At 38.5% G+C, this 24,997-nt stretch overlaps 8 non-coding genes across 8 annotated transcripts; 4 read left to right on the forward strand and 4 right to left on the reverse strand.

The window, feature by feature from the left end:
• Positions 1-5,523: 5,523 nt before the first annotated feature.
• TRNAE-CUC (transfer RNA glutamic acid (anticodon CUC)) lies at positions 5,524-5,595 on the forward strand. Its single transcript has one exon. It is a non-coding gene; the product is annotated as a tRNA-Glu (tRNA).
• A 2,732-nt stretch (positions 5,596-8,327) lies between these two features.
• Positions 8,328-8,544, forward strand: LOC134603736 (small nucleolar RNA U3). The gene has a single exon (XR_010090485.1). It is a non-coding gene; the product is annotated as a small nucleolar RNA U3 (small nucleolar RNA).
• Positions 8,545-9,960: 1,416 nt separating this feature from the next.
• Positions 9,961-10,101, forward strand: LOC134603761 (U4 spliceosomal RNA). The gene has a single exon (XR_010090508.1). It is a non-coding gene; the product is annotated as a U4 spliceosomal RNA (small nuclear RNA).
• A 673-nt stretch (positions 10,102-10,774) lies between these two features.
• LOC134603832 (U5 spliceosomal RNA) lies at positions 10,775-10,889 on the reverse strand. The gene has a single exon (XR_010090576.1). It is a non-coding gene; the product is annotated as a U5 spliceosomal RNA (small nuclear RNA).
• Positions 10,890-11,702: 813 nt separating this feature from the next.
• On the reverse strand, positions 11,703-11,817 carry LOC134603809 (U5 spliceosomal RNA). Its single transcript, XR_010090554.1, has one exon. It is a non-coding gene; the product is annotated as a U5 spliceosomal RNA (small nuclear RNA).
• Positions 11,818-13,479: 1,662 nt separating this feature from the next.
• LOC134603847 (U5 spliceosomal RNA) lies at positions 13,480-13,594 on the reverse strand. Its single transcript, XR_010090589.1, has one exon. It is a non-coding gene; the product is annotated as a U5 spliceosomal RNA (small nuclear RNA).
• Positions 13,595-17,319: 3,725 nt separating this feature from the next.
• TRNAI-AAU (transfer RNA isoleucine (anticodon AAU)) lies at positions 17,320-17,393 on the reverse strand. The gene has a single exon. It is a non-coding gene; the product is annotated as a tRNA-Ile (tRNA).
• A 7,045-nt stretch (positions 17,394-24,438) lies between these two features.
• Positions 24,439-24,510, forward strand: TRNAE-CUC (transfer RNA glutamic acid (anticodon CUC)). Its single transcript has one exon. It is a non-coding gene; the product is annotated as a tRNA-Glu (tRNA).
• The last annotated feature ends 487 nt before the right edge of the window (positions 24,511-24,997 follow it).

The following is a 24,997-nucleotide window of genomic DNA, read 5'->3' on the forward strand; positions in this document are numbered from 1 at the left end:
AGTTGAACACAAAACCATATTAGTTATTTCATAATTTACTGGTGAATACATGCAATAATCACAAAATGTACATAGTTTTAACTGAAAATTACAATACATGAATGTGAGTGGGAAAGATGTAAGGGTGAAAAATGTATTCGCAATTGAACATAGGTGCAAATTCTCATACCCACAACTATTTAATCCCCTGCGTATAGCCAAATAGAACAAATAGCATACATTGTCACTTTATTCTTTATGCCATCTTCACTCAAGGCAATCTAATTTCCCTATATTCTTAATGACAAAAAGCAAAAAAAAAAAGCATCAAAGATGGAGAGAGAGAAGAAAAAAAAAAATAGACTGAATGCTACCATGACACAGTTTGGCAGCGTGCAATCTATAGATCAATCAAAAATCAACTTGAGGCTATATTTGTTGGGAACCAAATAAAAAAAAATGCTTTTAATGTTTTTACGGTTGTAAACAGAAAGTTACACTATCACATCTCTCCAGTGTGATCAAATATAAGCCTCACGTTGGCCACAATTCACTTAAACTATGATTTTTTTAAATTATTAATCCAGCATAAAAAAAAAAAAACAACAAAAAAAAAACATAGCTGGCAGTGCAGGCGTGCTAAACTAATAAAAACAAAAATATTTGGAATTTGGCCCACCTGACTGTAATTAATGAATTTAGAGGCTTATCCTTAATATGAAAATATATATATATATATAACAATACATACTAAGGTCCTCTTTAAACTGGAGTGTTACGAGATAATGGTGAGACAGATAAAATATAGAAACAAAAGAAAAACAAACATACATACATACAGATGTAGAGGACAACAAACATTATGGGAGTTATTAATTACTGGGGACCCCCAATTGATCAGTATTTCCCTCCCTCATCTGTTCCCTAAGTGCTTTCATGTCTGCCTCCAATCTCTCAGTCTGTCTCTTTAGGTCCCAGTAGTCTCTATTCCCTTCTTTATTCCTCCAATTATCCCAATTCCGTCTATTAGTCTGATGCTCATCCCATCTATGGTTCCTTCTCCAATTATTCTCCCAATAACTGTTCCTGTTGTTTCTCTGTTTTTCTTGCCAACTGTGATTTTTGCAGTTATTCTCTCTCCTTTTTAGCCTCTCCCATGTATTATTATTATTCCAATTATTATTGATTACCTTAGGCCCCTCCCATCTATTTTTCCAATTATCTCCCATTACATTGCTTCTTTTAGCACTGTCCCTATTCCTATGGTCCCTCTGTGGATCTCTCCATCTTTTGTCAAAGTCCTGTTTTGGTCCAGTTCTCATTATCCCTCTTGTTCGGGTACATCCCACCTCTGGCTTCTCCATTTACCATCTAAATCTCTACCAGAGTCAACCTTGAATGTTCTTATGGCTGAAACGGAGAAGGCCTGTTCTGAGGAAGGATGCTTAACCCCTTAAGGACCAAACTTCTGGAATAAAAGGGAATCATGACGTGTCACACACGTCATGGGTCCTTAAGGGGTTAATCCACCAATTGTCAGCTCTAGTTAGTACAATCTCTAAGTCTGCTGGTGTTGGATCAAAAAGCCTGACAAATTCTTGACACTCCCAGGGAAGGGCTTCCATTACTTTAGCAATGTGTTCTGGTGAGCCCAAGATCAGAGGCTGTTGAGGTTGGCGTAGCGTATACCAGAACAATATCCTTTGAGCTACCTCTCTAGGACCATCTGCTGGCCTCATCATAATATTAGCTATTTCTTTCTCTATGCTGACTAGATAGAAATTTGTTGCAGCAATTCTTCCTGCCTGATCAGACACACTGTTATTAAATCCAAATAGTCTGCTAGCCAAAGGACCCATAGCATATTCTAACAGTTCTGTCCATTCTTCTAAGTTAAGACCTCCTCTTTTTGCTCTATTTGCTCCCCTCATAAACCAATGTGTAAAGGTGTTAAAGTCGTCAGTTGGCATACTTCCCCACCATTTCTGGAAATTATCTTTGTCTGTGATTGACATAGTCCTTGTCTGTCTAGAGAAGCTAGTAGGCATTTCTCTTACATTAAAATGTTCAGTTATTATTATAGGGGCTTGTGGGACACCATTTACAATTGGCACATTTCCCTTGTGTTTTGTTCCCAGCACTGGTTCTTTACTTTCAGATATATAATACGACTGGTCTGGGCATACTCTAGGAATCTCCTTATCCCATTTATTTCTGTTTTCTTTAATTTTCATTTTATATTCCATGACTAGGTCTTGGAGTTCAGTGATCTTAGCACTATATGCATCTCTCTGTTGTTCTATTTCCTTTAATTCCTTCTCCAACCCCTCGATCATTTTGTTTGTTCTTAGGGCAGCTATTTTAAAACAATCTCTTTTATCAAGAGCATCTTCCATTTTATTAGTGGTTACTAAATTAGCTTGCTGCAATTCGACTACCATGCTTGCCAAACCCCTTATTGTAGCAACAACCAAGCTTTTCCTTTTCTTAATATGGCACTTTTTATTAGCAACAATCTGTGTCAAAACATCCATGAAACCTTCATATTTTCCACAATTGGGGCCTGCTGGTTCTGGAAGCTCATATGGTCCATCATGTTTGTCAATGTCATTCTTGAAGTACTCTAGTACGTCTACAGAAAAATACTTAGTACCCAGAAATGACATTTTAAAACTGAGCTCTTTAATCGAAATAGACTAGCAGACTAAAAAAAAACAAACAACAACAAGCTTTTAACAATGGCATTAATTTAAAAAAAACAACTGAAACTGGCTCCAAAGAGATTGAACCATTTGAAAAACTTAATTACATTAACCTATTCAAACAAACTCTTGTCTTTTAAGAAAAAAACGTCACAGTCTCAATACGAGAAATGCCCACAGATAGCAAAACACAAAACCACCCTGTTTGTTTAAGGGGAGGGGGTGGGGGGTTTACAAATAAACAGAATGATTTAAAAGGAAGATATGGGAACTGAAAAATACCTGACTGTAACTTCAGCACAATGATAATTCCCAGCCATATAAAAATCTAGGCACCTTTACTTCATAATATTTACCTCAAATACAAACTTTTCATTTTCTATTAAACACACTCCAGTGTAAAAATGGAAATGGTAACCTGGCTAAACAATAGCCACCACACTGTATTAGCCCCAATACCTTTATCATGTAAACACAATGCTCCTACCCAGAATTCAATGGTTCAAACAGACAAAAGAGAACCAACAAAAAAAAAACCAAACAGATTGCTATTTAAACTTAGAATGCAATGAAAGCCACAAAATGTACAAAATGTAACATCTAAAAACAATTACAATATATTCAGTTTAGTTCTAGTTAGTTGCAACAGGAGAGAGACAATACAGCACATGGGCTATTAAAAATGGCCGAAACATCAATAATACCAATGCAGTGCAACTATTCAATCTTCCCCTTTAATCACCAATAATTTAAAACTGTGCAGAAACAAAATTAAACTATAAATGCTACAATTTGCAACAAAATACGTTCTGTCAGTCATAATGCACAAACATTATGCTCCTATCCTGAATTCAATTATTCAAACAGACAAAAGATAACAACAACAAAAAATGTTTGCTATTTAAACTTAGAATGCAGGGAAGCCTCAAAATGTAACATCTAAGAAAACAATTAAAATAGATTAAGTTTCATTCTGGTTAGTTGCAACAAGAGAGAGACAATACAGCACATGGGCTATTAAAATGGCCAAAACATCAAAGGTTCCAATGCAGTGAAACTATTCAATTTTCCCTTTTTATCACCAATACTTTAAAACTGTACAGAAACAAAGTGAAACCTATAAATGCTACAATTTGCAACAAAATATGTCAGTCACAATACACAAATTTAAAACAGTCAACAAAACACATTTGTATATTTGTTTCAACAACGAATCCTATGCTATAAAGTCTCTTGCTCTTAGATTATGTATCAATATGGTAGTTATTGCGCCTCACAAACATTTGTTGTAGAAGTCTAAAATTCATGGTCGCCACATGTGGTGTATTACCAAACTCTATAAATTATTATGTACGCATACACATATAAACTCTGGTCCGTCTACTTTAACAAATATTTATTCAGAGACAAAACAACAACAACATGCAAATAATGACACACAATCTAACTAACTATACCAACAACAACAACAACAGCAACAACAACCTAACTAACAATAACAACTAAATCTTATAAAATAACCAGATCCCACTCACAGTTCACCATGATAAAAATTAGCCCATGTCTGCTTAAGGGTCTGCTTAGTAGCGCAGCCAAGAAGGAACAGAAAGGAATGGGGATAGGGGGGAGTGGTTATCTCTTTCCTGACCTGTAAAGGTATTGAATTACCATATCAAAGGTAAAGCTTATCCCACTGTGAGAAAGGCATACATGAGCTTGGTCACATGACCCCTGGTCACCATATTAGTTTGATGACAGAATGTCACCACAGTGCAGTATCAATGGGAAGCTGTAACTAAAATATCCACTTGAATACAGTGGTCTGCATAGAGTTTAAGCTGGAGTGGGAAAAAAAGGATAGAAAATTGACTTCTGGGAGCATATAAAGTATATGTATGTATTGAAACATCCTATCTGCATTCCTTGTGCTCCTTATGGTTATAGAAACATAGAATGTGACGGCAGATAAGAACCATTCGGCCCATCTAGTCTGCCCACTTTTTTTTAAATACTTTCATTAGTCCCTGGCTTTATAAGAACCATTCGGCCCATCTAGTCTGCCCAATTTTTTTAAATACTTTCATTAGTCCCTGGCCTTAGGATAGCCTTATGCCTATCCCACGCATGCTTAAACTCCTTTACTGTGTTAACCTCTACCACTTCAGCCGGAAGGATATTCCATACATCCACTACCCTCTCAGTAAAGTAATACTTCCTGATATTATTTTTAAACCTTTGCCCCTCTAATTTAAGACTATGTCCTCTTGTTGTGGTAGTTTTTCTTCTTATAAATATAGTCTCTTCCATTACTGTGTTGATTCCCTTTATGTATTTAAATGTTTCTATCATATCCCCCCTGTCACGTCTTTCCTCCAAGTTATACATGTTAAGTTCCTGTAACCTTTCCTTGTAAGTGTTATCCTGCAATCCACGAACCAGTTTCGTACAATACCTTTTGTTCAGTGTAAGTCAGTCCAGGTAAAAGGGACATTAATGTAATTGTCACTGTGACATCCAGGCAGGGCCATACCAAAGGTGCTTTACTGAACCTGGATCCTTCTGTGTCCCTGGCCTGCTGTCTTGCCACTGAGCCACACTTCAGTACTTTGATTATAGATGTTGTCTTATGTAGTATGACAATACAGAATTTACATGAGCCAATAAATGGGTGACTAAAGAAATGCATGTTAGTAATCTCATACTGTATAGTTTCCACATATTTTATATTAAGTTCTAAGGCTATAAGGAATTCCTATGTGGATTGAATTTACTGTTATTTCTGAGATTGAAGGTGGTTCATGTCTTTCAATTTACATTTACGTTAATTGACATTTTGCATCTTTCCCTGGTGGTCTAGTGGTTAGGATTCGGCGCTCTCACCGCCGCGGCCCGGGTTCGATTCCCGGTCAGGGAATAGTAGTTTTCAATAATTATTTGATGGTTTTTTTTTTAAAATTATATCACTCTCAACACTAGCAGGAAAGTGCTATTATATGACTTTCGAAAAAAGAGGAAACATTAGAAATATAGCATATATTTTTGTTGTCTTACCAGAATACCAAGTAACATACAGAGAAGAACAATGCCCACTTGAAAAAAATGCTAATAGCACCCAAATAAAAATAAAAGTTAAAGCAAAAAACATAAGTGAAGAGAATGGCTAACTATTTGGTCAACCTGAAGCTAGTCTATTCCAGAGCTCGTTGTACAATGAACTTGAGAAGTGTTGAATAATGGCTGTTAAGTGAGCCACACACACATTGTTTTTGACGTTTAGAGACACTTTTGCTTTGGAGTAGGAGTGCAAATACGTAGCCAGATTTACACAAATAATTCTTTCGGGCATTATAACAACCATAAAATAATTTTTTTTTAAAAACAATTTTTTAAAAACAATTATATAGCCTGACCTTTGTCAGATTTCATAAAAGCTGCTCCTTTCCACAGAAATCTTTAGTAAAAGGCAAGAAAGCAGAGTATGTTAGTGTAACAGACCCTGGGTAACCCGGCTGGTTACCTCCGCTATTAATTATTGACCAGACCCATTTTCCCCCAGTAACTAGACGACACACAGTTCCCGGGGTACAACAACAAGCTTTATTGGCCACACTCGGCTTTATACTCTCCCCATGCAAGGGGGTGGAAAACAGGTAAAAGACAATGTCCCCTCCCTTTGTCCTTCCCCTCCCAGGGGTCGTATATTGGATCCGGGTCCCTAGTCCCTTTGTCCCCTGTTCCTGCCACACCATGTCCCTTCCCAAGGGCCTGTGCGTGTGAAAGATTCCCGCCTCCTGGGCTCCCAGGTACAGAAAGCCCGCCAAACCGCCATTGTCCACACAGAGTGTCCCCATCAATCTCAGGGACCCCCAGAATGGTAACCAGCATGAACAGCCTCTGTTCACGGGGTACCTGGGTGAAACCAAGCAAGGGAAGCGCCTCCTTTCCGTACACGAATGCTCCCCCTGACCGGCGTTCATCTATACGAATGGTGGCCACCCAGGGAAGCACTCATTAATTACTTCCCTTGCGGTTTCACACTTATATTACAAGTTGCCAACATTCTAATTGATTAGTGTGAACACTCCAAGGGTCGCTGGGGAGGTCCTCTTTTGGGAGCCGAACGAGGTGAGAACCAATCTGCGAGTGCTCCCTTGGATGGCGTTCGTCTAACGAACGGGTCGGCACACGCCAAAGCTTCCCTTGCAATTTGTGGTTTCCACAAGTCGTTAGCGAGGTGTGAACATTCTAAATAAAAATTCTAAATGGGGTATTGGGGTGGTCCCCGTTCGTGAGACGAACGGGCTGTGTTCGTACGCAGTCTCCCGAACGGGGAGAAGGTAAAACACACAAGTAATCACGAATACATGGGGAACATAGGCAAATACACTACCACACTTTACGGTTTAGTGGTGATCCCGCTACAAAGCTCCCCCTTAACCACTAGTCGGCATCCAGGTGGATCCCAGCGGATCAACCTGTTGATGTCTGGGGAAAGCACCCATGGATCACTTGTCCAGGGCGATTTTCCTGGACAGGTCATCGGCATTGCCATTCTGCTTACCGGGTCTGTAGTTAATGGCAATGTCATACGGCTGCAGGGCCAGGCTCCACCGTAAAAACCTGGCATTCTCCCCAAAGACCCGGTTAAGCCACACCAACGGGTTGTGATCCGTGAGCAGGGTAAATTGCTGTCCATACAAGTACGGCAGCAGTTTTTTGAGTGCCCACACCAACGCCAGGCACTTCTTTTCGATGGCGGCGTAGCTTACCTCCTGGGTAAGAGCTTCCTGCTGAGGTAACTGCCATCGTCCCCGACCTGGCTCAGTACTGCTCCCAGTCCGAACATAGAGGCATCTGTGTGGACGAGAAAACTTTTCCTGTGATTGAGGCAGCCAGCACAGGGGCTTTTACCAGGGTGTCCTTGAGAGCTTGGAATGCCTGCTCTCACTCTGGGGTCCAAGCTACCTGTCGGGGCAGGTTCTTGCGGGTCAGGTTGGTGAGGGGTTTAGCAATGGCGCTATAATTGGGGACAAATTTCCTGTAGTACCCCGCAGTCCCTAGGAAGGCAGGCACTTGGGTTTTGGTGCGGGAACTGGGCCAGCTAGCGACTGCCTCTATCTTGGCCGGTTCCAGTTTTTGCACCCCACCCGGTGTCCTATATACTGCACCTCTTCCATCCCGAGTTGACACTTACTTTGGTACAGATCTGTTCTAAAAATTTTCATTGAAACCGTTTACTGATCAATACAAAATTGTTTCCACAGTCCTGTTTACTGTCCTTGTCTTATGCTGAATAATAATAATTACACTGAGTAAGATATTGGGAAGGATAGTCGCTGTTATAGAATGTGGCTGTGTGTATGGGAGCAGTGTGGGAGTTTTGGGAGAATCCTGCAAACTGAAAGCTGTGACTCATTGGCTAGTGGGCGTGTTGTATGCAAAATAAGCCATTGTTATTTCACACCAACAATCTTGTCAATTTTATTTAAAAGCATTGCAATCCTATGAAACTTCAGGAATTATTTTTTAAAAATTTTGTTTGATAATATTGTTTATGTTTGTGTAAATGTGAAATGTACGGAATGTCACCACATGTGTAATAGAAACCTTTGGCAGCCTGTTCTTTGCTTGTAGTAAAGGTTCATTAAGACTATACTTTCAGGGATCATTTCTATAGTTTGTAACTGGTGAAATGTGCTCTAAAGTGTCCAAACTCAGTACCCACGAGGAAGAGCTTGAGTGTTTTCTCCTGAGCGTGAAGTGGGCTCCCAGTGCTGCTTTATTGTAGCTGCTGGTTGCTGTTGATGACCGTTCCTATTTCCTTAATTGGAGAGTAGGAGGGAGAGAACACAAGCTGAGTGGTTACTACATACTCTGTCAATGAATAGATTACGTAAGCAAGCATCTATAATAAATATTATTATAACTATCTTAACAAAGATATCTCGTCAGGAGCTGGTATGCTCTAAAGTGTTTTTGAAATTGTCTCATTTGTTATCTATGTTTTAATTAGTGTGTGTGTTATTTCTTGGCTTTTTTTGTCGTGTGTAATCATTTGTCAGTCATGCGCCATCTGTTGGCTGCAAAGTGTATGTTCTGAAATCTATCAGTATTTACGTCATCTGTTGGTAGCTGTATGTATTGCATTCCATTTAAAACATTGTCTGATTTCTTACTAAATGTACACATACTGAAAAGGTTTGTGTCTGCTTCCTAACATCCAGCGGGGGGAGGGAGAGTACTTATTATCTATATTAAGTACTCATTTTAACTCTGGTTTAGTGAGTATTACAGAGTAAATTTCAATCCCCTGTGTCCCCCGGTGCGTTGGATCAAACTCTCACACATGGGGTGAATTAACCCGTTCACTTCCAAATTCTTTCAAGAATCTCGATTTCGCCAGAAATTAAAGTTTGCTACCGATCTGTTCTAAAATGTTCTATTTAAACTGTTTACTGATCACTTAAAACGTGTTCCCAGTCCTGTTTTCTGTCCTTCTATGTTAGAGAATAAATACACCGCGTAAGACAGTGGGAAGCATATTTGCTGTAATGTCCATAGGCTTTTATAACACTCTGAATTTCTGAATTTCCTGTGTTCAAGCACAAAGTGGGTGCTGTACAATGTAACACAGTCCATAAACAGTACTGCAACATTTATAATAGGGATAAGAAGCTGCTAGATCAGGTAGGTACAAAAGCTTTAGGCAGTAAGAGTGTCCCTGCTTTCTTACTTTATAAAAGGACTTATTTAAAGAGAAAGCAGTCCTTTAAAGGGACACTACCGGCACTTTAACAACTTCATCTTATTGAACTTACAGAACTTCATCTTATTGAAGTTGTTATAGTGCCTGCAGTCCGAATTGCCGAAATCTAATATTAAACGATTAATAGCTTCAAGCCACGCCTCCAAGCCCTCTGGGTATGAGAGCCAGGAATCTTACTTAAAGGTTTTTTTCCTGGCACTATAGCTTCCCCTCCCTTGCACCTCCCCACCTCCCCACCTCCCCGTAGTGCAGAAAGGGTTAAAATAAAACTTATTTTGCTTACCTCAGTCCTTGGTCACCTCATCAGATAGGAAGCTAAGAGAAATATCCGATTTACAATTTGTCTCTAATTCAGTCTCCTGGGAACAGCCTGAGGATTGGTAGCCTATTCGCAGTGTAATTACCATACTGCCTCCCAGAATGCATAGCACAGACCTAGCATGCACACATGTCTCTCCACAACGCAAATGAGAGTTTTCTGAATGTTGACTGTGCACTTTGATCATATGAGTTAGCTTTGCGCAGTGGCAGTATCGTAGCCAATGAGGTTTATCCGAGGCGTGATTATTGCTAATTGAAAACTTTTACCAATACCCCGCCATGATGACTTGAAATATAGTCAGCAATGGCAATTTTTGACAGTCTCTAAGGAGACTGAAATTGCATGTACAACAATAAAAATATATTTAACTATTTTTCAACAAGATTGATTTTTTTGTTTGTCTAATGTAAGATTCACTTAGAATTACTTTTTTTAATATTTGGTTTAAGAAATAAATGCTCATAAACTCATATAATGCAAAAAAAAACAAGGGTTTTTACTTTTAGAATATTACTTTGCCTTGTCTCTAAACATGTATTGTGTTATTCCTGATTTGCAGTCCCCTGTCTACAGAACGTAATGGTACTTGCTGATACCCAAACATTTGACGCCTGTCAGTTTGTATGTGCCCTGATTCCATGACAGTTAAGCATGCTGGGAGATTTTTACTATTGCTACTATTGCTCTGTAACACTTTACAATTTTAACATCTTGGACATAAAATAATCTCCAGATTAAATTCTGAGAAATATGTGACATTTCTAATTAATGACTTTATTTTGTCTCTGGAAACTGAACTTACTGGTAGGATTATATGGATGAACAAATGACACTGTAAAACAATACTGTAATATTTTATCATGCATGTACATTTTATTTTTTGCCCTAGAATTTAGTTGGTAACATTACCATTGAAGCTACATAACCAATTTAGTTGGTAACATTACCATTGAAGCTCCATTGTTTAGTTTGTTATTTATATCTGATTTTATACATTTGTTATGTAGCCTGATACGTGTCAGGCCTCTAAAAATTGAGTGAAACTCATGGTTGTTCCTCTCCACGGAAATCTTTAGTAAAAGGCGAAAGATTTATTCGGTCTGAAGAGAAACCAGAGTATGATAAACTTAACTCTCAGTAGCAGACCGGGTTCATAAATATCCTCTTAAGCATATAGAGAAATCCTTAGTTAAGACGTAGCTCGGAGAATCCGGCATAATTAATTATCACATAAACTTGCACACAACATAATATGTATGAAAAGATTATCATTACTTTACTACATAGATGAAAATGGGCATTATTTTTTGCAAAGCATTGTGGGTATGTAAATTAGGCACGCCCCCAGCTAGCATGGTGTTAAGCACATGCTTTGTCTATCTGTTGAGTCTGTCCAGAATGAGAAAAAATGCTCGGTGTATTTTGAGTGTACCCAGAAGTAGTGCATGCTGGGATGTGTAGTTCATCATGTTAGTGCACAGATTTCAAGAAACAAGAGCATGCAGGGATATGTAGTTATTCTACGTATGCAAATATTCAAAGAGAGGAGAGCATGCTGGTAGATGCTTTAATTACGATTTATTGTTCATTTAAATTCAGTGAGTAAAAATAATTGCCATTATTGAAGGTAATTGACGTGTGGTTTTATATTATTATGCATATTTTAATGTTTTACTTGTGTGGGTTCACAGGCAAATTTTGGACACAGAAGTATCTCCAGAGCAAATACTGAAACTATATGAAATTCTTTTTTAATGACTTTACTTCGTCTCTGGCAATTATTGACAGTGTCTTAGGAAAGTGAAATTATAGGTATGATCACACGGATGAAAGAATGATACTATTAAACAAATATTTCAATGATAATGTAACCATTTCAATGAGATGCTTTGTTTCACTTGTTACTTAAATCTGACATTTTACCACTTAATGTAGCCTGACGTTACTCAGGCCTCAAAAAATTGAGTGAAACTCATGGTTGTTCCTCTCCACGGAAATCTTTAGTAAAAGGCGAAAGATTTATTCGGTCTGAAGAGAAACCAGAGTATACCAAATGACAACCTGAGTAGCAGAGCGGGTTCACAAATGTCCTCTTAAGCATATAGAGAGAATCCTTAAGCATTTAGAGAGAAGGTAGCTTGGAGAATACGGTATGATTAATTATTAAATGAATACACATCATAGTATGTATTAAAAGCTTATCATTATTTTAACAAGTACATAAAAATGGGCATTATTTTTTGCAATGCAATATGGGTATGTAAATTAGGCACGCCCCCAGCTCGCAAAGCAATTGCATGCTTTGTCTAACTGTTGAGCCCTGCAGCTGTTAACCATGTGAGTGCTGGGGTTGCACTTTGTCTAAACCCTCAAAACTACATTTACTGTTTATAACTAAGAAACTAATTATTATTATTATTATTATTATTGCCATTTATATAGCGCCAACAGATTCCGTAGAGCTTTACAATATTATAAGAGGGGGGATTTACCTATAAAGAGGACAAATACAAGAAAACTTACAAGAACCATAGGTTGAAGAGGACCCTACTCAAACGAGCTTACAGTCTATAGGAGGTGGGGTGTAAAACACAATAGGACATATTACTTTATGTACTGTTGGGCCATTTGCAAGAACTGACATTTAACAACTAACACAATTTGCATAATCATTGTTACAAGAACTGGACAAACTGGAAGGGGGCTTTCTGGTGTATCTCCCGAACCAGGAGGCTCTTAGACTGTACTTTAACTTTTGACACCAGCCTTCGGAGTTGGGGATGCCTATACCTTACTCTGGCTTTGTCCAATAGGGTTTCTCAATCCCTCTTTATATGGTTGGGCATAGGGTTATTTATTGAAACTAATCTTGCACTACTTGATTATTGGGCTCAGAGCATGGAGGGGACATGTGCCGGCTGACAAATACGTAGGGACTAGCTATTTGGCTAATTGTTAGACTATAATTGGGACCAATCGGCACCTTCCCTGTTGCCCAAGATTTATATATATTTTGACTCCTAGATTCATACTATAGCCTGGGGAATCACTCTACATGAAAATAGGAAACTATAATATCTTGTAGAATTTCAGCTACTATGTTGCAATTTCCTACAGGACTTTATACGGCTATTGAGTGACATCTAGAGGTGGATTAGCAACATTGTATCCACGTATTTGTATTGGATTCTTTTTGGATAGTTTACTTATCCTTTCATGTTTCTATTACACATGTAGTGTCCCTTCCAGGAAGAACCAGACCATATCATTTTATACTACAGTTACTATCTTTATTTATTCTACTATTATTATCACTATTTGTTAGACATGTGCAATTCGTTTCGGTCCGAATGTGAATTTGGACAAAATTCGGGCTATTCGGATAAGGGGGTGGGTGGGGGCCCCCTATATTAGAAGCTAGTCTGTTCCAGAGCTCATGAAGAAAGCTAAAAATAGAAGAAAAGATATTGGAAGACCAAGACAAAGAAAGGATAAAAAGAAGGGAAGGCGAGTGAGCAGACATAAGGAACCAGAATCTCATTTTAGAAAGATGTACTTAAGATGTGACAAATAATGGCCATTATCTTGTCCATACACATATCGCCTTTACACTTTAGAGACCTTTCGGCCGTAGAAGGCAATGATATATTCAGAACAGCAAAAGATTTGTTCTAATTACTATAACGGTCTCTTTTATTAAACAATTATTTAACCTGACGCAGGTCAGGCCTCAAAAAATTGAGTGAAACTCATGGTTGTTCCTCTCCACGGAAATCTTTAGTAAAAGGCGAAAGATTTATTCGGTCTGAAGAGAAACCAGAGTATGCAACCAAAAAGTCACAGTAGCACATCAGTTTCAGACATGTGCTTCTAAACATATGGAGAGCAATACTACAATAAACTGCAACATGGAGAATCCAGTATAATTATTACCGCCTTAAGGACACATGACGGATATATTCCGTCATGATTCCCTTTTATTCCAGAAGTTGTGTCCTTAAAAGGGGTTAAATAAAAAACATACCGTGTACGGTATTGCCTCTTAAAAACTGTTATTAATTTAGTAGCTAATTGAACACGGCCATCATGCCTTGCAATGCATTGTGGGTATGTAAATTAGGCACGTACCCAGCTGACATGCTGTTGACTGCATGCTTTGTCTAACTGTGGAGCCCTGCAGCTGTTAACCATGTGATTGCTGGGGTCGTACTTTGTCCACACATCCCTCAAAACGACATTTCCTGTTTGTAGACTGTATTGCTTGTTTTCCAAAAAAGTTCAAAGAGGCTATTAATTTCAAGAGTGCTTTCGTAATACTACACAAATGTAAATGTAATATACGCCTATCTACTATTGCACCCTCCCTTTATTTTTTTGTACACTACACCCCAGTGCCCCAATAAAAGAAAGAATGACAAAAAAAAAAAACTTATCATTATTTGAATACGTAAATAAAAATGGCCATTTTGTTTTGCAAAGCATTGTGGGTATGTAAATTAGGTACGCCCCGAGCTGATATGCTGTTACATGAATTCTTTGAGCAACTGTTGCGTCCTGCAGCTGTTAACTATGTGAACGCCAGTGTCGTCCTTTGTCCACACTTTCCTCAACACTACATTTCCAGGTTGTACCTGCAATGTTTAAGCTTGCTCTAGCAAATACAAAGCTTGGTATAGTAAATAAAACACAACACCGATTATGGGTATAAGATAAAGCTGCAGACAATTTATTAAAATGATTATCCTGCAAAACCAGTAATAAAATAGGTGTGTTAACGCGGACAATGATCCAAAACATATTAAAACTAAAACATATGGTTTAAGGCTAGTGCTGACATGCACTTGTTAATACATCCCTCCCGAGCCAGATTAGTCAGTAAATAGCAATACCCCTTAATTGACCCTACCTGCGCCACCAGTCGGTACCAATCCTGCCAGACCCTCTCATACGCCTTCCATGTAGCAGGAGATAGCGAAGACCTCACCCCTCCTGCAAGCATGACGTCCTAAGCTTCCACATCACTTCCAGACAGGGCAGGCCCTCCGGTGCTGCCTGCCTGAACCGCTCCCACGGAAAACGAGAGAGAGAGTCTGCAATTGCATTAAGGTAACCAGGGACATGCTGCACCCGGAAAGAGACATTTAACTCCATACACAAGAGAACAAAGCCCCACAGAAAACTCACCACCGGCCTTGAAGCTGCTGAAAGACAGTTCCGAGTGTACAACTGCTAGATTATCCGTGAAGAAGACCACCTGTGGATTACGTATTTGCTAGCCCCACAAGGTCAGCACCACTACCAAAGGACACGGCTCAAAGAAGGTCTGAACTTTCCTTTTTGGGACTACACCTAAGTGGGAAATACATAAACCCTTAAGTGGAATTTATAAGAAGGTGCCCGCCAACCTCCATAAACGTACTTCTTTGGCCAACTTTGTGCGAACCGCCTCTGGAAAAGTTACGACCGACTTCAGATTGTGCAAGGACAAATGCGTGACAGTGAGAGGAAACACTGTAAAACCATTGGCTAAAAAAACCCTGAAGAGCCGCCCAAGCCGGCGAAACGCGCTTCGGGGTACACTCGCACTCTCGGACTGCCATATGTGAACATCATTTGACTCACGATCCATAGAGGGCTGACAGGAAGGATTTCACTTCACCTTACCAGGCTAGATTCAGTGTTATGCGCACTATAGTAATAGCATATTACCAACGATCTTACTATAGAATTCTATGCACTTTAGGCATGCACTTAGTATAGATAGTTTAAGTGTATTATTCTACGCAGGTGCCCTTGAAGGCTCAGATAAGGGTTTTTCCCGCTCAGACCGATCAGTCCAACTCCTACCAGACGGCAACTATCTATATAGAACCTTATGCTGAACAAGCTGACAACTTGTGCATTGTCTCTGCCAGTAACAGGTACTAGCAACAATACTGTGGCTTTAGACAGCACAGTATTTGCAGTGACAAGTGGGCTGCATGAGACATACATTCAGAGGTCTCTGGCAGTAACAGGAAGATGTATTAGTGTGTGCTAAATGTTCTTCACTAACGTGTAGCTGCATGAGACACATATTTTTCATTCTCTGCTAGCATTAGCAACACCTGTTACATAACAACACTGTGGCTTTAGACAGCACAGTATTGTATCCTTGCACTCACAAAGCTCCCTTCTAAGGGAGTCTGCATCATTTTTTGACCAACTCCCCTTTTTGCTGCACGAGACACATATTCACAGGTCTCTATCAGCAGCAGAAAGATTTCTCTCTGTGTGTTTAATCATTTCACTACAGTGAAGCTGTCTCTGCCAGCAAGAGCAACAATTCTCTCTTTTTATAAAGCACGTTGCAACATAGTTGCTTTAGACAACATTGTGCTTTATTTTGCACCTATTAAGGTACCTCTGTTTAAGGGAGTCTGTACAATTCCCACTCACTTCCTCATTATGACTGATTTTAAATGATAGTTCTTAAAAGTGAATTTTTAAAGCAGTTTTCAGTACACTTTGGTCTGGGCAAAGCTTGTTTCCTTTTTTTGTCGCTTACATATAGGGTTGGTGCCCATCCTGCTCAGAGACCAGACATTATTTTCCTCTCCCAGCTCTCCTTTTAGTTCCTGTACATGGGAGTACTCATGAGACATTGCTGAATACAAATATGTGTATTTTACTGCAATAAAAGCTAACAGTATTATGATATTCACAGTTAAAATGCCATGCAGAACTAAAAAAATATAACATTTCTTAAACTTTGTTTTAGATTTTATTCATATTAAATAGTTCCAGATAGAAATATTTGATGTGAAATGAAAGCCCTGCTTCTCCTGAAAAAAAATATCTATAATAAGTGTGGGTGCACTTAATATGAAAAAGGTGAATTATGGTTGAACAGACACATAGTCAAATTCCAGGTTTTGCTTTGATCAGAACTTGTACAATTGTCTCTGTCCTTAAACGACCACTATAGTCACCCAGACCACTTCAGCTCAATGAAGTGGTCTGGGTCCCAGGTCCCACAGATTTTAACCCTGCAGCTGTAAACTGATATGTTTACACTAGGGTTAGTCCAGCCTCTAGTAGCTGTCTCACTGACAGCCGCTAGAGACGCTTCTGCGCTTCTCACTGTGAAAATCAAGACGCTGGACGTCCAGAGGAAAGCATTAAGAAAATGCTTTCCTATGGGCGCTTTGAATGCACGGGCGGCTCTTGCCGCGCATGCTCATTCAGCGCTGACGTCAGGAGGAGGAGGAGGAGAGTTTCCCAGCACCGAGGGAGCCCGGCACTGGAGAAAGGCGAGTGTTTAATCACTTCAGCCCCCTTGGACCCAACGGGAGTGGGATCCTGAGGGTGGGGGGAACCTAAAGACCCTATAGCGCTAAGAAACCAAGTTTCCTGGCACTGCAGGACCCTCTAGTGCCCCTTTCCCTCCCATTACAAGTTGCTGAAGGGTTTAAAACCTTCATTACCTTACCGGTGTCTAAAAGCAAGGTTCCCCATGATTCTCTGGCTATTTGAAAGTTTTGCCTTGGAGATGATAACCAAAACTTAGCTGGCCCGTACGGGGATCGAACCCGCGACCTTGGCGTTATTAGCACCACGCTCTAACCAACTGAGCTAACCGGCCACAATAGTCACGGTACTGACAGCTATGTCTACAGGAGCCAACTGAATGGGCCCTCGAGGAGTGATCAATCCCAGTTAGAGAAAGAAGCCTACATACCCAACAAGCCAGTGTCGCTGTAGATGCCAGGTAGTGCATGTGGTGTATTACCAAACTCTATAAATTATTACGTACGCATACACATATAAACTCTGGTCCGTCTACTTTAACAAATATTTATTCAGAGACAAAACAACAACAACATGCAAATAATGACACACAATCTAACTAACTATACCAACAACAACAACAGCAACAACAACCTAACTAACAATAACAACTAAATCTTATGAAATCACCAGATCCCACTCACAATTCACCATGATAAAAATTAGCCCATGTCTGCTTAAGGGTCTGCTTAGTAGCGCAGCCAAGAAGGAACAGAAAGGAATGGGGATAGGGGGGAGTGGTTATCTCTTTCCTGACCTGTAAAGGTATTGAATTACCATATCAAAGGTAAAGCTTATCCCACTGTGAGAAAGGCATACATGAGCTTGGTCACATGACCCCTGGTCAACATATTAGTTTGATGACAGAATGTCACCACATTCCCTCACTTTTTTTTTCTCTTATGTTGAGCACATTTAAAAGTGAGAGAAAGAATATAGTCAAACAGGGGTTGCATCACCGCACATTCCCCCAATTTCTATTGTTTTCAGTTGTTCCGTTTTTAAATTAACTACTGCCCTAGTGGGTTGGTAAGAACCCTGGTAGTTGTTCATTAATATTATATGGTAATGTGTTCATGTGAAGTAAAGTAAAATCCAGACACAATCAACCCCATACAGTAATTATCACTAGTTTATGACACAATATGATGTTTAGTTTAGCCTGGGACTGGAATCTGAAGACTGTGACTGATCTGTGTGCTTGATAGCTGTGATTTTAGAATGAATTCTCCTTGAACATTGTCTTAGCCAATCCATTACAAAGCTTGAGGTTTGTTTGTTTAATGGCACATGCAAGTTCATGAGTGTAGGGGAAACTCATTCTGTGACCACCTTGAAATGACACAAATTCCTGCTTCTTGCTGTTACTTTATCCTCATTCTGGGCTGTGTTAATAGTTTGACTTGGTAATCTCAGCACTTCTTCATCTGTATAGTATCCATTTTCAGGATAATAGTTTGACGTGTAATCCCAGCACCTCTTCATCTGAATAGTAATCATTTTCATGATAATAGTTTGTCTTGGTAATCCCAGCACTTCTTCATCTGTATAGTAAACTGTGACAGGACATGTCAGTTACCTTCACCTCTCTGGGCCTTCCAATTAAAATGTTCTTTGAATCAAACACAGACAATGAAAAATGTACAACAGTAATCAGCGTATTGTCTTGTGTCAAAGGCTTAACTAGTTTTGTCTAATAAAATCTATTTGGTTGTGGTGTCTTAAGGCTATGTTTAGATTTTAGATGTAGGTAAAAGACCCACAAATGTCTCCTGAAATTTTGATTAATTTAGACATTTACTCCACACCTGATGGAGAGTTGAACACAAAACCATATTAGTTATTTCATAATTTACTGGTGAATACATGCAATAATCACAAAATGTACATAGTTTTAACTGAAAATTACAATACATGAATGTGAGTGGGAAAGATGTAAGGGTGAAAAATGTATTCGCAATTGAACATAGGTGCAAATTCTCATACCCACAACTATTTAATCCCCTGCGTATAGCCAAATAGAACAAATAGCATACATTGTCACTTTATTCTTTATGCCATCTTCACTCAAGGCAATCTAATTTCCCTATATTCTTAATGACAAAAAGCAAAAAAAAAAAGCATCAAAGATGGAGAGAGAGAAGAAAAAAAAAAATAGACTGAATGCTACCATGACACAGTTTGGCAGCGTGCAATCTATAGATCAATCAAAAATCAACTTGAGGCTATATTTGTTGGGAACCAAATAAAAAAAAATGCTTTTAATGTTTTTACGGTTGTAAACAGAAAGTTACACTATCACATCTCTCCAGTGTGATCAAATATAAGCCTCACGTTGGCCACAATTCACTTAAACTATGATTTTTTTAAATTATTAATCCAGCATAAAAAAAAAAAAACAACAAAAAAAAAACATAGCTGGCAGTGCAGGCGTGCTAAACTAATAAAAACAAAAATATTTGGAATTTGGCCCACCTGACTGTAATTAATGAATTTAGAGGCTTATCCTTAATATGAAAATATATATATATATATAACAATACATACTAAGGTCCTCTTTAAACTGGAGTGTTACGAGATAATGGTGAGACAGATAAAATATAGAAACAAAAGAAAAACAAACATACATACATACAGATGTAGAGGACAACAAACATTATGGGAGTTATTAATTACTGGGGACCCCCAATTGATCAGTATTTCCCTCCCTCATCTGTTCCCTAAGTGCTTTCATGTCTGCCTCCAATCTCTCAGTCTGTCTCTTTAGGTCCCAGTAGTCTCTATTCCCTTCTTTATTCCTCCAATTATCCCAATTCCGTCTATTAGTCTGATGCTCATCCCATCTATGGTTCCTTCTCCAATTATTCTCCCAATAACTGTTCCTGTTGTTTCTCTGTTTTTCTTGCCAACTGTGATTTTTGCAGTTATTCTCTCTCCTTTTTAGCCTCTCCCATGTATTATTATTATTCCAATTATTATTGATTACCTTAGGCCCCTCCCATCTATTTTTCCAATTATCTCCCATTACATTGCTTCTTTTAGCACTGTCCCTATTCCTATGGTCCCTCTGTGGATCTCTCCATCTTTTGTCAAAGTCCTGTTTTGGTCCAGTTCTCATTATCCCTCTTGTTCGGGTACATCCCACCTCTGGCTTCTCCATTTACCATCTAAATCTCTACCAGAGTCAACCTTGAATGTTCTTATGGCTGAAACGGAGAAGGCCTGTTCTGAGGAAGGATGCTTAACCCCTTAAGGACCAAACTTCTGGAATAAAAGGGAATCATGACGTGTCACACACGTCATGGGTCCTTAAGGGGTTAATCCACCAATTGTCAGCTCTAGTTAGTACAATCTCTAAGTCTGCTGGTGTTGGATCAAAAAGCCTGACAAATTCTTGACACTCCCAGGGAAGGGCTTCCATTACTTTAGCAATGTGTTCTGGTGAGCCCAAGATCAGAGGCTGTTGAGGTTGGCGTAGCGTATACCAGAACAATATCCTTTGAGCTACCTCTCTAGGACCATCTGCTGGCCTCATCATAATATTAGCTATTTCTTTCTCTATGCTGACTAGATAGAAATTTGTTGCAGCAATTCTTCCTGCCTGATCAGACACACTGTTATTAAATCCAAATAGTCTGCTAGCCAAAGGACCCATAGCATATTCTAACAGTTCTGTCCATTCTTCTAAGTTAAGACCTCCTCTTTTTGCTCTATTTGCTCCCCTCATAAACCAATGTGTAAAGGTGTTAAAGTCGTCAGTTGGCATACTTCCCCACCATTTCTGGAAATTATCTTTGTCTGTGATTGACATAGTCCTTGTCTGTCTAGAGAAGCTAGTAGGCATTTCTCTTACATTAAAATGTTCAGTTATTATTATAGGGGCTTGTGGGACACCATTTACAATTGGCACATTTCCCTTGTGTTTTGTTCCCAGCACTGGTTCTTTACTTTCAGATATATAATACGACTGGTCTGGGCATACTCTAGGAATCTCCTTATCCCATTTATTTCTGTTTTCTTTAATTTTCATTTTATATTCCATGACTAGGTCTTGGAGTTCAGTGATCTTAGCACTATATGCATCTCTCTGTTGTTCTATTTCCTTTAATTCCTTCTCCAACCCCTCGATCATTTTGTTTGTTCTTAGGGCAGCTATTTTAAAACAATCTCTTTTATCAAGAGCATCTTCCATTTTATTAGTGGTTACTAAATTAGCTTGCTGCAATTCGACTACCATGCTTGCCAAACCCCTTATTGTAGCAACAACCAAGCTTTTCCTTTTCTTAATATGGCACTTTTTATTAGCAACAATCTGTGTCAAAACATCCATGAAACCTTCATATTTTCCACAATTGGGGCCTGCTGGTTCTGGAAGCTCATATGGTCCATCATGTTTGTCAATGTCATTCTTGAAGTACTCTAGTACGTCTACAGAAAAATACTTAGTACCCAGAAATGACATTTTAAAACTGAGCTCTTTAATCGAAATAGACTAGCAGACTAAAAAAAAACAAACAACAACAAGCTTTTAACAATGGCATTAATTTAAAAAAAACAACTGAAACTGGCTCCAAAGAGATTGAACCATTTGAAAAACTTAATTACATTAACCTATTCAAACAAACTCTTGTCTTTTAAGAAAAAAACGTCACAGTCTCAATACGAGAAATGCCCACAGATAGCAAAACACAAAACCACCCTGTTTGTTTAAGGGGAGGGGGTGGGGGGTTTACAAATAAACAGAATGATTTAAAAGGAAGATATGGGAACTGAAAAATACCTGACTGTAACTTCAGCACAATGATAATTCCCAGCCATATAAAAATCTAGGCACCTTTACTTCATAATATTTACCTCAAATACAAACTTTTCATTTTCTATTAAACACACTCCAGTGTAAAAATGGAAATGGTAACCTGGCTAAACAATAGCCACCACACTGTATTAGCCCCAATACCTTTATCATGTAAACACAATGCTCCTACCCAGAATTCAATGGTTCAAACAGACAAAAGAGAACCAACAAAAAAAAAACCAAACAGATTGCTATTTAAACTTAGAATGCAATGAAAGCCACAAAATGTACAAAATGTAACATCTAAAAACAATTACAATATATTCAGTTTAGTTCTAGTTAGTTGCAACAGGAGAGAGACAATACAGCACATGGGCTATTAAAAATGGCCGAAACATCAATAATACCAATGCAGTGCAACTATTCAATCTTCCCCTTTAATCACCAATAATTTAAAACTGTGCAGAAACAAAATTAAACTATAAATGCTACAATTTGCAACAAAATACGTTCTGTCAGTCATAATGCACAAACATTATGCTCCTATCCTGAATTCAATTATTCAAACAGACAAAAGATAACAACAACAAAAAATGTTTGCTATTTAAACTTAGAATGCAGGGAAGCCTCAAAATGTAACATCTAAGAAAACAATTAAAATAGATTAAGTTTCATTCTGGTTAGTTGCAACAAGAGAGAGACAATACAGCACATGGGCTATTAAAATGGCCAAAACATCAAAGGTTCCAATGCAGTGAAACTATTCAATTTTCCCTTTTTATCACCAATACTTTAAAACTGTACAGAAACAAAGTGAAACCTATAAATGCTACAATTTGCAACAAAATATGTCAGTCACAATACACAAATTTAAAACAGTCAACAAAACACATTTGTATATTTGTTTCAACAACGAATCCTATGCTATAAAGTCTCTTGCTCTTAGATTATGTATCAATATGGTAGTTATTGCGCCTCACAAACATTTGTTGTAGAAGTCTAAAATTCATGGTCGCCACATGTGGTGTATTACCAAACTCTATAAATTATTATGTACGCATACACATATAAACTCTGGTCCGTCTACTTTAACAAATATTTATTCAGAGACAAAACAACAACAACATGCAAATAATGACACACAATCTAACTAACTATACCAACAACAACAACAACAGCAACAACAACCTAACTAACAATAACAACTAAATCTTATAAAATAACCAGATCCCACTCACAGTTCACCATGATAAAAATTAGCCCATGTCTGCTTAAGGGTCTGCTTAGTAGCGCAGCCAAGAAGGAACAGAAAGGAATGGGGATAGGGGGGAGTGGTTATCTCTTTCCTGACCTGTAAAGGTATTGAATTACCATATCAAAGGTAAAGCTTATCCCACTGTGAGAAAGGCATACATGAGCTTGGTCACATGACCCCTGGTCACCATATTAGTTTGATGACAGAATGTCACCACAGTGCAGTATCAATGGGAAGCTGTAACTAAAATATCCACTTGAATACAGTGGTCTGCATAGAGTTTAAGCTGGAGTGGGAAAAAAAGGATAGAAAATTGACTTCTGGGAGCATATAAAGTATATGTATGTATTGAAACATCCTATCTGCATTCCTTGTGCTCCTTATGGTTATAGAAACATAGAATGTGACGGCAGATAAGAACCATTCGGCCCATCTAGTCTGCCCACTTTTTTTTAAATACTTTCATTAGTCCCTGGCTTTATAAGAACCATTCGGCCCATCTAGTCTGCCCAATTTTTTTAAATACTTTCATTAGTCCCTGGCCTTAGGATAGCCTTATGCCTATCCCACGCATGCTTAAACTCCTTTACTGTGTTAACCTCTACCACTTCAGCCGGAAGGATATTCCATACATCCACTACCCTCTCAGTAAAGTAATACTTCCTGATATTATTTTTAAACCTTTGCCCCTCTAATTTAAGACTATGTCCTCTTGTTGTGGTAGTTTTTCTTCTTATAAATATAGTCTCTTCCATTACTGTGTTGATTCCCTTTATGTATTTAAATGTTTCTATCATATCCCCCCTGTCACGTCTTTCCTCCAAGTTATACATGTTAAGTTCCTGTAACCTTTCCTTGTAAGTGTTATCCTGCAATCCACAAACCAGTTTCGTACAATACCTTTTGTTCAGTGTAAGTCAGTCCAGGTAAAAGGGACATTAATGTAATTGTCACTGTGACATCCAGGCAGGGCCATACCAAAGGTGCTTTACTGAACCTGGATCCTTCTGTGTCCCTGGCCTGCTGTCTTGCCACTGAGCCACACTTCAGTACTTTGATTATAGATGTTGTCTTATGTAGTATGACAATACAGAATTTACATGAGCCAATAAATGGGTGACTAAAGAAATGCATGTTAGTAATCTCATACTGTATAGTTTCCACATATTTTATATTAAGTTCTAAGGCTATAAGGAATTCCTATGTGGATTGAATTTACTGTTATTTCTGAGATTGAAGGTGGTTCATGTCTTTCAATTTACATTTACGTTAATTGACATTTTGCATCTTTCCCTGGTGGTCTAGTGGTTAGGATTCGGCGCTCTCACCGCCGCGGCCCGGGTTCGATTCCCGGTCAGGGAATAGTAGTTTTCAATAATTATTTGATGGGTTTTTTTTTAAAATTATATCACTCTCAACACTAGCAGGAAAGTGCTATTATATGACTTTCGAAAAAAGAGGAAACATTAGAAATATAGCATATATTTTTGTTGTCTTACCAGAATACCAAGTAACATACAGAGAAGAACAATGCCCACTTGAAAAAAATGCTAATAGCACCCAAATAAAAATAAAAGTTAAAGCAAAAAACATAAGTGAAGAGAATGGCTAACTATTTGGTCAACCTGAAGCTAGTCTATTCCAGAGCTCGTTGTACAATGAACTTGAGAAGTGTTGAATAATGGCTGTTAAGTGAGCCACACACACATTGTTTTTGACGTTTAGAGACACTTTTGCTTTGGAGTAGGAGTGCAAATACGTAGCCAGATTTACACAAATAATTCTTTCGGGCATTATAACAACCATAAAATAATTTTTTTTTAAAAACAATTTTTTAAAAACAATTATA

This window comes from Pelobates fuscus, chromosome 3 (genome assembly GCF_036172605.1).
Source record: "Pelobates fuscus isolate aPelFus1 chromosome 3, aPelFus1.pri, whole genome shotgun sequence".
Classification (NCBI taxonomy): domain Eukaryota; kingdom Metazoa; phylum Chordata; class Amphibia; order Anura; family Pelobatidae; genus Pelobates; species Pelobates fuscus.